We start from the raw sequence: 14478 nt of genomic DNA, 5'->3' as shown, positions 1-14478 counted from the left end.
AACAACAAAGCCGAGTATGAAGCATATGCTACAGGGCTTAAATTAGCTTGGGGACTCAGAGCAAAAGTATTGATTTAACGATTGATCAAATCCAAGAAAACTATGCAGCCCAAGAAAATAGAGCCGGATGTGCTAGTCTCGGATCTACTACTGATATCACTAATTCCGAAAGCAACTCTAGGCTCTTATTGAGAAATATTATTTTCGGATCAAACAGTCTCGGGATTGAGCCATCTCTTATTTAGGCGATCCCTGATCTATCATCAATTAGAATGAAAATGAGGCAAGCCTGACTAATTTTGGATTGTCAAGTTATGATTCTAGTGTTTGAGTTCTCATACCTCAAAACTCAAACACTAGGGAGATTACTTATACTTGAAGATTAGTCAATTTGACCTGACATTATTTAGCAGCTCAACTCAGTTAGTTGTATTACTCATATCAAGCATAAACACTTTAAACAGTGTTGAATGAGTTCTTCAAAAATACGTATACTACACGTACACAAAAAGGATTGAGAACTCCATGTCAGAGTCAAGAATCCCACGATAAAAAATGAGAGTTTTACATCTAAGTCAAGATAAAGGTATGCAAATATGCCACCAGAATAAAATTCACTTTGAACAACACGCAACTTATATTCGGTCCAACAACAACCATTCAAGCTAAATATATAAGCCTTTTGTTAATGGCTAATTGTATTATGACTCGGATCGATTATCCCATAAATCTCAAATATTATTTCGGACATGTGTCCCTCTCTACTTGGAAGTATGTTCATATACTCCAATTTAGATTCAAAATCCAATCAGATTAAATGTCTCTTCAGGACAAATCTACTAAGATATATATTTATTTGGGATCAATACTCCCTCAACTCAATGTCTTACCGGGATCAATAAAATTTTAATGGGGTCAATACTCTTGTAGATCTTACCGGAATTAATAATCCCTCAGACTAAAAGTCTACTCGGATCAATCGATCCTATTTTACGCCCGAATGAAAAGAAGACGTCCTATTCATTGCGTTTAAAGTATATAAAAGAGCCCTCTTTTATTTAAAAGTTAGACACCCAAAGGTGCAACTTTAGATATCGCACAAGTAACGATGCATCCAAATATATATTTTAAGTCTAAAAGACTAAGTATGAGCACTCAAATAATTTTCTTAAGTGCCAAGAAAAACTTGTACTCGGATAAATTTTCTAAAATGCCAAATGATGATATTAGACCCGAAAGACACGAGGAACATTCTCGGTCTAGGTTACAACCCTTTTGATAAATAAAAAAAAGGGTTAAGCAATCATCATCTATATATATACCTCCTGTTGACATGTTTTTCCTGTTCAGGAAATGGACCACATGGAAGGAATAATCAAATGATCGAGATTTCATACTTCAAAGCTCTAACACTTGGGGGACTATATATATGGAAGGCAAAGAAGACTAGAAAAATCAAAATTCAAGTCAAGCCTAAGGTCTACCCAACAAATCGAAAGTTAAGAGCAAAGTCACGAGGCAAAAACACAAGCCTGACTCGAAAACCTTTGAAAACATATTCGTAAATATAAACGAATGTTTTAAAAAAGGTTAAAGGCAGAATATTAGTTACGGGTAAAAATGCATATCTTTGTACTTACTCAAAAACTGTTGTAACTGAAAACAGTTACGGATGAAAAAGCATTACCTTGTATTCATTTGAAAACTGTTATCAATAAAGATAGTTATGGGTAAAAATTTATACCCTTATATTTAAAACTGTTGTAAACAAAAATAGTTATTCTCTTGTACTAATTCAAAAAAAAAATTGTTGCAAAAGAAAAACAGTTACGAGTGCAAGCTTATATCGAATCTGTTAAAAGAAAAAACAGTTGCAAAATGAGTTATAGACGATACACAAACACATGTGAAATGTTATGAAAGTTCAATGTAAAAACTTTCTTCAAAACATTTTTAAAGAAAAACATGTGAAAATTCCTATCTCTCTTTTGTATATTTACACCATTATGAAGTTGAGACGTCTTCTTCATTAAGTGTCGTTCATAAAAGGGCACTCTTTTATAATTCGTGCTTATTCAAAAAAGTCACGGAGCATTAAAGCATTTTTAACAAAGTTAAAGGGTAAAACAAAAACCCAAACATTAAAATAGGCAGAAAATAAAGCCGAAATATATATATATATATATATATATATATATATCAAACTTTGCAAACATAAGACAAAGATTTATCTTCAAACCCCGAAATATGACAGGGGTAAACCAACCGATTATTGACGAAAGGAACATAAGCGGTGGAGTTATCATCTGAATCTCTAAGTTCCGCACTCTTTTTTCCTTCGTCCGGTTTTTGTCCCTATTGGGTTTTTCCGGCAAGGTTTTTAATGAGGCAGAGGCAATGATGAAAAGGATAAAATCTTTCACTTCCCGGCCACATCATAGTGAGTAACCGGAAAGAGGGGGGCTATCTGTATTAGTGAAAATTAGACTCGCCATGTGGGTCTATTAAATGGTGACACGTGTCAGCAAAGTTTGAAGAAAAGTGAAGAATGACATGTAAAGATGATATGTGAAACACCCCCGGGACCGAACATACTCGTACCGTGCCTGTTAGCCTCGGAACTGATCATCACGAAATAGCCAGATCAGGTGAATATCTCATGAGGAAGGAATCAATTAATCCTAGATTATATGGGATTTATCATCATTGCACCATCCGTTACAAATCAATTATGTAACGTACAATAAATGCAATAAATGATTGTAACGGTCAGAACAAGGCAATCAATTCAAGATTGACTCAACAGGCACGAGATTGACTCAACAGGCACGGGATTGACTCAACAGGCACGAGATTGGCTCATCAGTTACGAAATTAACTCATCAGTTATGGAATTAATTCATCAATTACGGAATTAATTCACCAGTTACGGAATTCCAGCATTTACACAGCTGTTACAAGTCTTCCACAAGTAATGGATGGATTGAGTAAATGCTCATAATGGACTCATAACTCAAGGAGAATGGTTACTTAGATTTAGCCCTATAAATAGACATACTTTTACAACCATGAGGGGAATGTAATTTTCTTCTCTACAATTCTATACATTGTAATTTATAGCATATTGCTCTCAAGTTAGCCATAGTTCGGCCCTTCAAGCTCTGTTCGGCTCATTATCCTATCAAGGATCATTCAATAAGAATTCCTTTTTCTCTGCTTTATTTTTATTATATTATCTGTCATTGAATTTATTTCCCACTTCTCTATCACATTGTATTAACAAAATTTTATATCTTTTGGACTGAATCGGTTGCTTGTGGCCCGCCATATAAAATTATTGCTTTGACCTTGAAAACTATTTTTTTTATTACACAAGCTACACGAATTACTATAAACAACCTTTGAGACTACTTCAAATTATTTATATATTTGACATGTACATTTTATTTCTAATCACCAAATAAATATGTTGGCATGTCTTATGAGTAAATTTATCAGACAGTGTTAGAGAAAAAACAGAATATTGGACGAAATAATTAGGCCTTGATAGTGTAATCACTATCCTTAAGGAATTTAAGCCTCCCAATTTCGTTGCTGCAGGGATTATGGCAGAATTCCTCCAGGAGTCTACAAAGCCTCTGAAATTCGAGTTTCAACAATTAACTCGGATTTTCCACAAGAACATAATAGTTGAGAGTTGTAGAAAATAAGTAGAAGAGAAAGAGATGAAAGTTTCGAATAATTTCGTTTTGGAGATGATATATGTATTTATGATACCTCTAGGAATCTGTTGGAATTAACAGACTCATCTCTTTATAACAGGCACCTTTTAAAACCAATAGTCACCTTCTTTTGAATTTTAAAAAAAAATGTTAAAAACTTTTTTCTGAAATTAAAAGGCTAAAAACGTTTTAATTAATCAAATAATGGGTGACTAAAATATTATTTCGGGCTAATTTTGACTATTAATAACATAGTCAAATACCAATTTCCCTCCAAATCACCCTTAAAATATTCAAACTATATAAGACAAAGAAGTGTTTTTAAACACTTCTTCCTTTCTTTCTTTTTTTCAATGAGGGACAAAACAATCTCTTCTCAAATACTCCCATCAAACACTAACTAATCTGTTTATCAAACACTAACTAATCTAACAGACAGTGTCATTATAAGACATGAATAGCAGATACAATCAGCCAACAAAACAATTAATTGGACACTAAATTTTGAATCAGTATGAAAAAATATTTACATGCAAATGTGTGAAGTTTCCTTTAAAAATTAAAATTATAAACATTTCATATAAAGCAAGAGAGAAACTTGGAAAGAAGTAAAGTATGAAACATCATGTTTATCTGGTATAACAGAGGTACTCTGCCTCAGGTTCAGCAATGCATCAGCTAAATTCCAAATTCCTCCAATAGCTTGAGGATACTGTGTTCAGGCGCGAGCTGATTGACGGAAGAATAACACGATTCATGGGTGGTCTAGGTCTTGTTCCAGCTGCCTCAGGCTCTGCAGTTGTTCCTTCCTGCATAACTGGAATATTTGCCCTTCTTCTCACTGCAGACACTCGCTCCTTCCATATTCTTCCATCCTGTGAGTGACACGACGTGTAAGTTCCCGGTTAGAAGTCCTAAGAAGTAGATATACATATATAAAAAGGAGCTAGAGAGACAACGCGGCTGTATTATTTCTTGAGAAATACAAAGTAATTATGTTGTTCTCTCGAACAAGATAAATTAGATGCTTCATTAGTTTTGACAAACCATACCACTATATCAAAAAGTTGAGCATAGACACATTATATAACCAACAGAGGAAGAAAACAAGCAAAGCATATAAATGGCAACTGGCGTTTCACTCAAAAGTGACCAATTAAGGTCTTATGACTCTCCCAAGTCTGGAACCATTTGTGTACACTATCGAGAAAAGTATGAATCTTTCGTACAGCAGTTGCAGCAAACCCCTTTCTTTCCTCAATGCATTTTTTTAAATTGTTGTTCTTTCCTCATACGAAGAGAAAAAAGAGGGTTGCGTATGGTCAAGAACCCCATGACAAGGTCTCAAACAAAGAAATTTCAAGACAAGCTTAATGGGCTTCAATTGGCAATTAAAAAGTATCTTATAATAGAAGAAGAGCTCCAGCACAAAGAGGATCTTTGGGCCAAGTCTTGCAACTATTTGGAGGTCCAAATTAAAGTCCAAGAGGAGATGGAATGAGGCTCAAATATGCCCCAAAAGAGAGGAATTTTCAGCAGCCCAAATATAGTTTCTAGAATATATTTAACAGTTGTTTTAATCTATGTTGACTTGCATTGGTCTATATGTATGTTGACTACATTGGTCTTAGTGTAGGGTAGTCTTTTATGCTTCTAGGGAATATAATTCTCATTTATTGAAGTATTGACTAGCTCCTTCTTTACTACTATATAAAGGGGTGGTTGTCTTCCATTGTAGAAGAACATTGAAGATTAATATTATTGTGAGTTCTTTTGAACTTTTGTGAATTTTCCTTTGAGATTTATTTTGCAACCCTAACTAGTTCATAGCTTAAGGTAGTAAGATGATTTTCTTTCTTGTGATATCTTTGGTTTCTTTTGATATTCTTCGATGGCGACTAGTTTCCTTCACTAATTGTTGTCGTAAGTTATTCAAACTAGAAGTCAAGTTCCGAATCTAGTTCTTGATTAGCTTATCTCTAGTGAAGGCAATTGGTTCCAAACCAACTTGTTGTTATTAGGATCTTGTCAAATCTAGAGTAACATAATCTCGAGGTTCTTGGACCTTTCCTTGAACTTCCATACATCTAGTTTATTTTTCTTGCTTTTCTTAATTCGATTGCATTTCTTTACTGCTTCCGCATTGCTTCAACTTATTTTATTTACGTTCTTGGATCTCCCAACCTTTGTGTTATCAAGTGGTATCAGAGCGGTTGTATCAAAATTCCGTTCTTGATAAATCTTGGGGATTTCTGAACAAAGGAGCAAAAAAAACAAAAAAAGTTAAAGAAAAAAAAACGAAAAAAAAAAATCTTTCCCCCCCAAAAAAAAAGAAAGGGGAGAAACATATTGCTCTACAAGAAATCAGATTTTATTTGTGTTCGTTTCCAACGTCAAGAAAGGAAACAAGACGAGGGGATTCTAGATCTGTAAGGATTAAAAAAAATCAATATCTTGTTCTAAAAATCATTTTCTTGGTTCGAGTTTTGTTTCAACTAAATCCTACTCTTTCTAGGATTGGTTCTTCAATTTCTTTAGTGCCCCAAACTTCCTTATTTTACTACTAAGGGCTTTGATACGAGTTGGGTTTAATTATAAATCTACAAGGTATTTTCAAGAGGTTAATTGAGGGGGAAAATGTAAGAGTGGGTGAGAACAATTGAGGGAAAGAGCCAAAGTTTGAGTGATCACTTTTCTTTTTCTTTTTAAAGATGTCTCATACAGGTGCTAGTGATGATGAACTGAGGGCTCTTCAGGAAGCTGACATCCGAGCAAGAAATGATTTCACTCTACAAGCCATGCATCAACAATTCGATAGATAGAACTTGCAATTCCAAGAGATAAGGAATACTATTGCTGAACAAAATGAGACAATAGTTGCACTTAGGAGGGGAAATCAACCTGATGTACAACCTCGAAATAATCCTAGGCCTCATAATAGAATAAATATACCCCATGGCCCTATTGTAAATCAAGAAAACCTTATAGATGATTTTGTTGATGCTCTTGATGTAATTCCAGATAGGGTGGGAAGAGATAGGAGGGGACAACGAGGTAGAGTAGAAGATGATAATATTAGTATCATAAAAATGAAGATGCCATCTTTCAAGGGCACAAGAGACCCAGACTTGTACCTTGACTGGGAGCGAAAAGTCGAGTCCATCTTTGACTGTCACCACTACTCTGAAGTAAGAAGGTTAAGCTTGCTGATGTTGAATTTTCTGATTATGCTTCTATTAAAGCTTACAAGGGACAGACAACAAGATGGAGAACCACCTATTGCTACTTGGACCGAGATGAAGAGAGTCATGAGAAAGAGGTTTGTGCCTTCTCACTTTCAAAGAGACCTGCAATTGCGTCTTCAGACCTTGAAGCAAGGAACCATGACTGTTGATGAATACTTTAAAGCTATGGATATGGCTATGATCCAAGCTAATTGTATGGAAGAAGAAAAGGCCACTATGGCTAGATTTCTTAATGGTTTAAATAGAGAAATAGCTGATGTAGAAGAGATACAACAATACGTAACTATAGATGAGTTAGTAGATTTGGCTGTAAAAATAGAAAAGCAAAACAAAAGAAGGCGGCAAGCTAGCTCATGGAGAAATCGGCCAAACACCAATTCCAAGAAGTCATGGCCAAAACAAGAAACGATTTCTAGACCTCAAGAAGACAAGGGGAAAGGTAAAGTTGATGAGAAAGAGGGACGTAAAGCTTTCAATTCTATTTTCTCAAAGCCTTCTAGTTCCATTCAATATCACAAATGTCGTGGAAGAGGCCATATGATGCATGAATGTCCAAATAGAAGAAATCTTCTTTTGAGAGAAGATGGAGGATATGAGAGAGAAAAAAGTGAGGAAGAAGAGGGAGGAGTACGTGAAGATGATGTAGAACTTCCTAATGATGGTTTGGTTGGGGTAATTAGGAGGACTATAGATGGAGAATATGAGGGAGAAAAAAGTGAGGAAGAGGAAGAAGAGGAAAGTGTGAGTGAAGATGATGTAGAGTTACCTTTTAATGATGGCTTGGTTGGGGTAGTTAGGAGGATTATGACTATTAATTTAGGAATCAATAGCGAAGAACAAAGAGAGAATATATTTCATACAAGGTGTGGAATAAAGGGAAAAACTTGTTCTATATTGATAGTGGTAGTTGTGCTAATGTGGTGAGTTCACACTTGGTCAACATGTTAGAGCTTGCATGCATGAAACACCCTATAGACTCCAATGGATGAATGATAGTGGTGAACTGAAAGTCAACAAACAATGCATGATTTCCTTCAATGCCGGTAGGTATGTGGATGATGTTCTTCGTGATGTGGTTCCTATGCAAGCTTGTCACATCATGTTAGGTTGCCATTGGCAATATGATAGGAATATTTTTCATGATGGAAGAAAGAATAAATATTCTCTTGAGCTTAATGGCAAGAAGTATACTCTTGCCCCTTTAAGTCCTTCTTAAGTGTTGAGGATCAAAAGAGATTGAGAGAAATATGGGAAAACAAAGGGGGAGGAAAAAAAACTGAGCTTTAGGGAAAAGAAAGGAAAGAAGGCCAAAAGGTAGAAAAAAAGAGAGATGGCCAAGAGAGAGAGGGGGCAGCAACTTGAGCAAAGTGGTAAAAGAGGGTTTGAGTGATAAAAAGGAAAGTTTTGGTGAGCCGGAAGAGGAAAAGGAAAAGAAAAAGGAAAGTTAGTACATAAAAGCCAAAGAGTGTTTGAACGCAAGAAAAGAGGGGCTGCCCATTATACTACTTACTTACAAATAAGTTTTGATTAATTCTGAGTTACTAACTTCTTCTTTGCCAAGTAGTGTTTCTCTCTTTTGCAGGATTTTGATGATATCTTCCCCGAGGATATCCCTAAAGGTCTACCACCTTCGCGTGGCATTGAGCACCAAATAGACTTTGTGCCTGGAGCACAAATTCCAAATAGGCCTGCTTATAGGAGTAATCCAGAAGAGACAAAAGAGCTTCAAAGGCAAGTTGAGGAGTTGCTTGAGAAAGGTTTTGTGAGAGAGAGCATGAGCCCTTGCTTCGTTCTATCCTATTGGTACCCAAAAAGGATGGAACTTGGAGGATGTACGTGGATTGTAGAGCAATCAACAAGATAACGGTAAAGTATCACCATCCTATTCCTCGTCTTGATGACATGTTGGATCAATTGCATGGATCCAAAATCTTTTCTAAAATTGATCTAAAAAATGGTTACCATCAGATTCGAATGAATCCTGGAGATGAATGGAAAACTACTTTTAAGACCAAATATGGGCTTTATGAGTGGTTAGTTATGCCTTTTGGCTTGACTAATGCACCCACCACTTTCACGAGATTGATGAATCGTGTTTTAAGGATTTTCATCGGAAATTTCTGGTGGTGGTTCATTTTGATTATATCTGGATTTATTCTAAATATCTAGATGAGCATGTGGAACACTTAAAAAAAGTTTTTGAAGTTCTTAGAAAGCAACGCTTGTTTGCTAATCTTAACAAGTGTACTTTTTGTGTAGATCGTGTGGTATTCTTGGATTTTGTGGTTAGTTCTAAGGGAGTTGAAGTTGATGAAGAGAAAATCAAGCCAATCAAAGAGTGGCCTAAACCTAACAGTGTAATTGAAGTTAGTAGTTTTCATGGGCTTGCTAGTTTTTATAGGAGATTCGTTAGAGATTTTAGCACCATTGCTGCTCCTTTAAATGAAGTTGTTAAGAAGGCTAAGGTTTCATGGGGAAAAGAACAAGATGATGCTTTTAACTTGTTGAAAGAAAAATTGTGTTCTGCTCCTCTTTTACAATTACCCGATTTTTCTAAATATTTTGAGGTTGAATGTGATGCCTCTGGAAAAAGAATAGGTGTTGTTTTGATGCAGGACTTAAAGCCCATTGCATACTTCAGTGAAACGTTGAGTGGAGTTACACTAAACTACTCAACTTATGACAAAGTGCTATATGCTTGGCTTTAGCTACATGGCAACATTATTTGTGGCCAAGAGAGATTGTGGTTAAGACTGATCATGAATCCTTGAGATATTTGAAAAGCCAGGGTAAGCTTAATCGTCGCCATGCAAAATGGGTTGAATTCATTGAAACTTTCCCATATGTGATTGCTTACAAGCAAGGAAAAGAGAATGTGGTTGCTGATGCACTTTCAAGAAGGTGTGTCTTGGTTTATTCTCTTACTTCTAAATTGATGGGTTTTGATCAAATCAACGAACTTTATTCTAATAATTCTGATTTTGGCAAGGCTTTTGCAGAATGTAAGTTGGGTCCTTATGAGAGGTTCAATCTTCAAGATGGGTTCCTTTTTAAGGAAAATAAATTGTGTATTCCTAATTGCTCTTTGCGTGAATTGTTTGTTAGGGAAGCACATTCTGGTGGACTCATAGGACACTTTGGAGTGCCCAAAACTTTGGATATACTTGCTTAACATTTTTTTAGGCCTGGAACGCGAAAGGATGTTGAAAAAGTGTGCTCTCAATGTCTTGAATGTAACAAGCCAAATCAAAAATATTACCACATGGTCTTTATACTCATTTACCTGTCCCTACTTCTCCTTGGATTTATATTTCTATGGATTTGTGTTGGGACTTCCTAGAACTAAGTATGGTAAGGATAGTATATTGTGGTGGTAGATAGATTTTCAAAAATGGCTCGTTTTGTTCCATGCTTGAAGACTAATGATCCATTACATGTGGCTGATTTATTTGTGAAGGAAGTGGTTAAATTACATGGCGTACCTAAAACTATCATTAGTGATGGGGATGCTAAATTATTAAGCCACTATTGGAGAGTTCTTTAGGCGAAGTTAGGAACTAAATTGCTATTTTCTACATCTTGTCACCCACAAACTGATGGGCAAACTAATGTATTTAGTAGGACCTTAGGGAATATGTTGAGAGATGTTTTAAAAGGAAAATTAACTTCTTGGGAAGAACATTTGCCCATGGTAGAGTTTGCCTATAATAAAACTATCCACTCTTCTACTGGTAAGTCTCCTTTTGAAGTTGTTTATGGATTGAATCCCCTCACTCCCTTGATTTGTTGCTTTTGCCTACTAATGACATTGTTAATCTTAATGGTAGAAATAAGGCTGAAATGATGAAGACGATTCATGAACATACAAGGCTTGCAATTGAATGGAAGAATGAACAAACTGCCTTAAGAAGAAATATGGGGCGAAAATCTATTATTTTTAAGCCTGGAGATTTAGTTTTGGTGCATTTTAAGAAGGAAAGATTTCCTGCCAAACGAAGATCCAAATTAGATCCAAGAGGAGATGGGCCATTTGAAGTCCTTGAAAGGATTGGAGACAATGTTTACGAACTTGACATTCCTAGTGAATATCTAGTTAGTGTTACCTTCAATGTTTCTGATCTTTCCATGTTTGATGCAGGCTCGAATTCGAGGATGAATTCTCCTCAAGAAAAGGGGAATGATAGCATCCATGGCAGTTCAACATCATTAAAGGAGAAGGATGAAGCTTTGGAAGCTCCAAGAAGGCCTATGACAATGTCTCAAAACAAAGAAATTTCAAGACAAGCTTAATGGGCTTCAATTGGCAATTAAAAAGTGTCTTATAATAGAAGAAGAGCTCCAGCACAAGGAGGATCTTTGGGCCAAGTCTTACAACTATTTGGAGTCCCAAATTAAAGTCCAAGAGGAGATGGAATGAGGCCCAAATATGCCCCAAAAGAGAGGAATTTTCAGCAGCCCAAATAAGCCCAAAAATAGTTTCTAGAATATATTTAATAGTTGTTAATCTATGTTGACTTGCATTGGTCTATGTATATGTTGACTACTTTGCTCTTAGTGTGGGTAGTCTTCTATGCTTCTAGAGAATATAATTCTCATTTATTGAAGTATTGACTAGCTCCTTCTTTACTACTATATAAAGGGGTGCTTGTCTTCCATTGTAAAAGAACATTGAAGATTAATATTATAATTATGAGTTCTTTTGAACCTTTATGAATTTTACTTTGAGATTTATCTTGCAAAGCTAACTAGTTCATAGCTTAAGGTAGTAAGATAATTTTCTTTCTTGTGATATCTTTGATTTCTTTTGATATTTTTCGAAGGCGACTAGTTTCTTTCACTAGTTGTTGTTGTAAGTTATTCAAACTAGAAGTCAAGATCCAATCTTGTTCTTGATTAGCTTATCTCTAGTGAAGACAATTGGTTCCAAACCAGCTTGTTGTCATTAGGATCTTGTCAAATCTAGATTAACATAATCTCGGGGTTCTTTGTCGATGTAAAGTATGATACAATAGAAAACAATTTCAATTGCAATGTTGATTATAAATATCAGTTTGTCTTGTTCAGATGGACTGAAAAAAGAAATTAATGAAGCGAAGGGAATGGAAGACAGAGAAAGACGGGAAAAAGAAATTAATGAAGCGAGGGGAATGGAAGACAGAGAAGGGTGCAAAGAAGTTGACAACAACTTTTCCTTGCTTTTCATTCTTAGATTTCTTAAGTTCTTATTTTGTCATTACTCCCCAACCCAAAAGGAAAAAGTGCACGAAGCATTCATACTCTAGGAAAGATTTGTCAGTGAAGTCCAATAAACAGAATACTGTAACCAATCACAATGAATCATGTGAACTTTTGGAAAACCTACAAATTATGATGGTTAATTCATGTTTTGCAGCTAACAAAAATCTTAACATCCGAATTAGATGACAATAAAAAAGATATACATAGAACGTCCAATAATGACCAACATCTATTGCACCCACACGGGAGCTCGGAGCAAAGATACTACGAACTAATAAAAGCCAATTAACCAAATACTTTCCCAAAACTGGAAATGTTCAGCAGCTTGCAGCTATAAAGAACAAACAATTTCTTTCATGAGCCATGTGTCTCTCTTTATAAGTTAGTCAACTCCAACTCATGTAAAAAAATTGGTGACATGCCATTATTAATATGCATGTTAGATGCTAGATATAGCCATCATCTCTAAAGCTGACAGTAGGAGTAAGAAGGACTATCTTGAAAGCTACTGGGTAATCACTAAATTAGACAGTACAAAAGATTTTTGACTTCATGTTGACTACATCATACTTCACATGTCCATAGATTGAAAAGCCAGCAGACTATAAAATTTGCAATCAAATAAACATGCTTGCTAGGGAAAACAACAGCATACTTACATATCTAGATATCTAGCACAACTTCATGATGCAAAAGAACAGCAAACCTACATTCAGTATTGAGGGTTCTGGTATTGGACATTGAATTGGTCGATCATTGTGTAGAGGCTCAGTTGGGTGTTCAACTGGTTTGAACTCAACTGCAATTTCAATACCATGAGGTGTGATAGAGGGAGCTCCAGCTATTGTAGCAGCACCGGTTGTTTCTGTATTTGGAGGCAACACTTCTGTTTCATCCTGCATTTCCATATTGAAAAGAAATTACTACAAATAAAAACCAGATGATATAGTTTGGACTGTAATAAGTAAGCATCAGATACAATTGATTTAAGCAGTCAAATCCCTCTGAAAATTAAAATACAAACAATATGGTTTATTTTAATGATTACGAATCCTAGACAAATATGTAAGCAGCAAAATAAAATTTCATAGTCAAAGTCCAAATCAAACTCAATTTGGAAAGTAACAACCCAAGAACTAGTCAATCCCACATCTCAAAAATCTCAAAAGGTCCTAATCAAATTCCAAAAGCATAAATATGAAAATCCACACCAAAACTAAAGATTAACACATAATCTAAAGCCAATCAGTCAATCTAAAGCCAATATCTTTTCCAGTAAACATGAGCAAACAATTCATCCCATTATCAAATTAACATGTAGATATAAAGACGTAATTATTGATCCCTAGATCAGAAAACAACTCAATTTACATAAAGTTTAAGAACTAGCCAAGAATGAACTAAAAAGATAAAAAAACATGTTAACAATCTAAAACCAATACTTTTTTGAGTGTGTGATCAGTCAATCTAAAGTCAATATCTTTTCAAATAAAGAGGAGCAAACAATTCATACCACTATCAAATTAACATACAGAAAGGAGATAAAGAAACAATTCTTGATACCCAGCAACCCAGATCAAGAAACAAGTCAATTTACATAAAGTTAACAACTTTACCAAGAATTGACTGAATAAAAACCATAGAAAGGAGTAGCAAGAGAGAGGGATAGAGAAGCTCACAAGGGCACTTTGAGCTCGACGATGCCCATTTCTGCTGACAGAAAATCTTGAAAATAGTCCCACCATTATTAGGCTCTTTACTATCAGAACAAAACTTCACCCAAAACCAAAAGGATGTCTTTTGATTTTATGGTTTTGAGAAAAGGAGTTCAGTTTCTCCTTCTAGAAAATAGTCAGAGAAACAAGGAAAAAAGAGATGATAAGATTACTTGTATTGATGGGTTTTGTCTTGATTCGACTCTCTTAGAGAAAAATACTGCTCTGTGTACTACAAAAAGGGTGTGAAGTGTGAACCTTACATTGGGAAGTATAAGGTATAATAATTCAAATAATAATTAATTTAACTAAATTAATGAGTTTAAATTTCTGTAAAATATAAAATTTGTGTACTAATTGATGTAACCATCTATATTTGTGTACCAATTAATAGTTGAATCCTAAATTTGCCTCCTAATTTATGCGCTTCCCTTTTGACATGAAATTTGCCTAAGATAAATTTATCTTTTGGAATTCAACAGTCATATTTCTGAAACTGGTGATGAATTTCTTTAAAAGAAATATCATGTAAAATGAATGGAGGAAATATATTTATTT

The 14478-nt window shown here is 35.0% G+C and overlaps 1 pseudogene; it reads right to left on the bottom strand.

Moving 5' to 3' along the window:
* Positions 1 to 4199: 4199 nt before the first annotated feature.
* On the bottom strand, positions 4200 to 14182 carry LOC109205550 (annotated as a pseudogene).
* Positions 14183 to 14478: the final 296 nt, after the last annotated feature.

Source organism: Nicotiana attenuata, unplaced genomic scaffold (assembly GCF_001879085.1).
Source record: "Nicotiana attenuata strain UT unplaced genomic scaffold, NIATTr2, whole genome shotgun sequence".
NCBI lineage: Eukaryota > Viridiplantae > Streptophyta > Magnoliopsida > Solanales > Solanaceae > Nicotiana > Nicotiana attenuata.
This window is presented reverse-complemented; position numbering and strand designations above follow the sequence as displayed.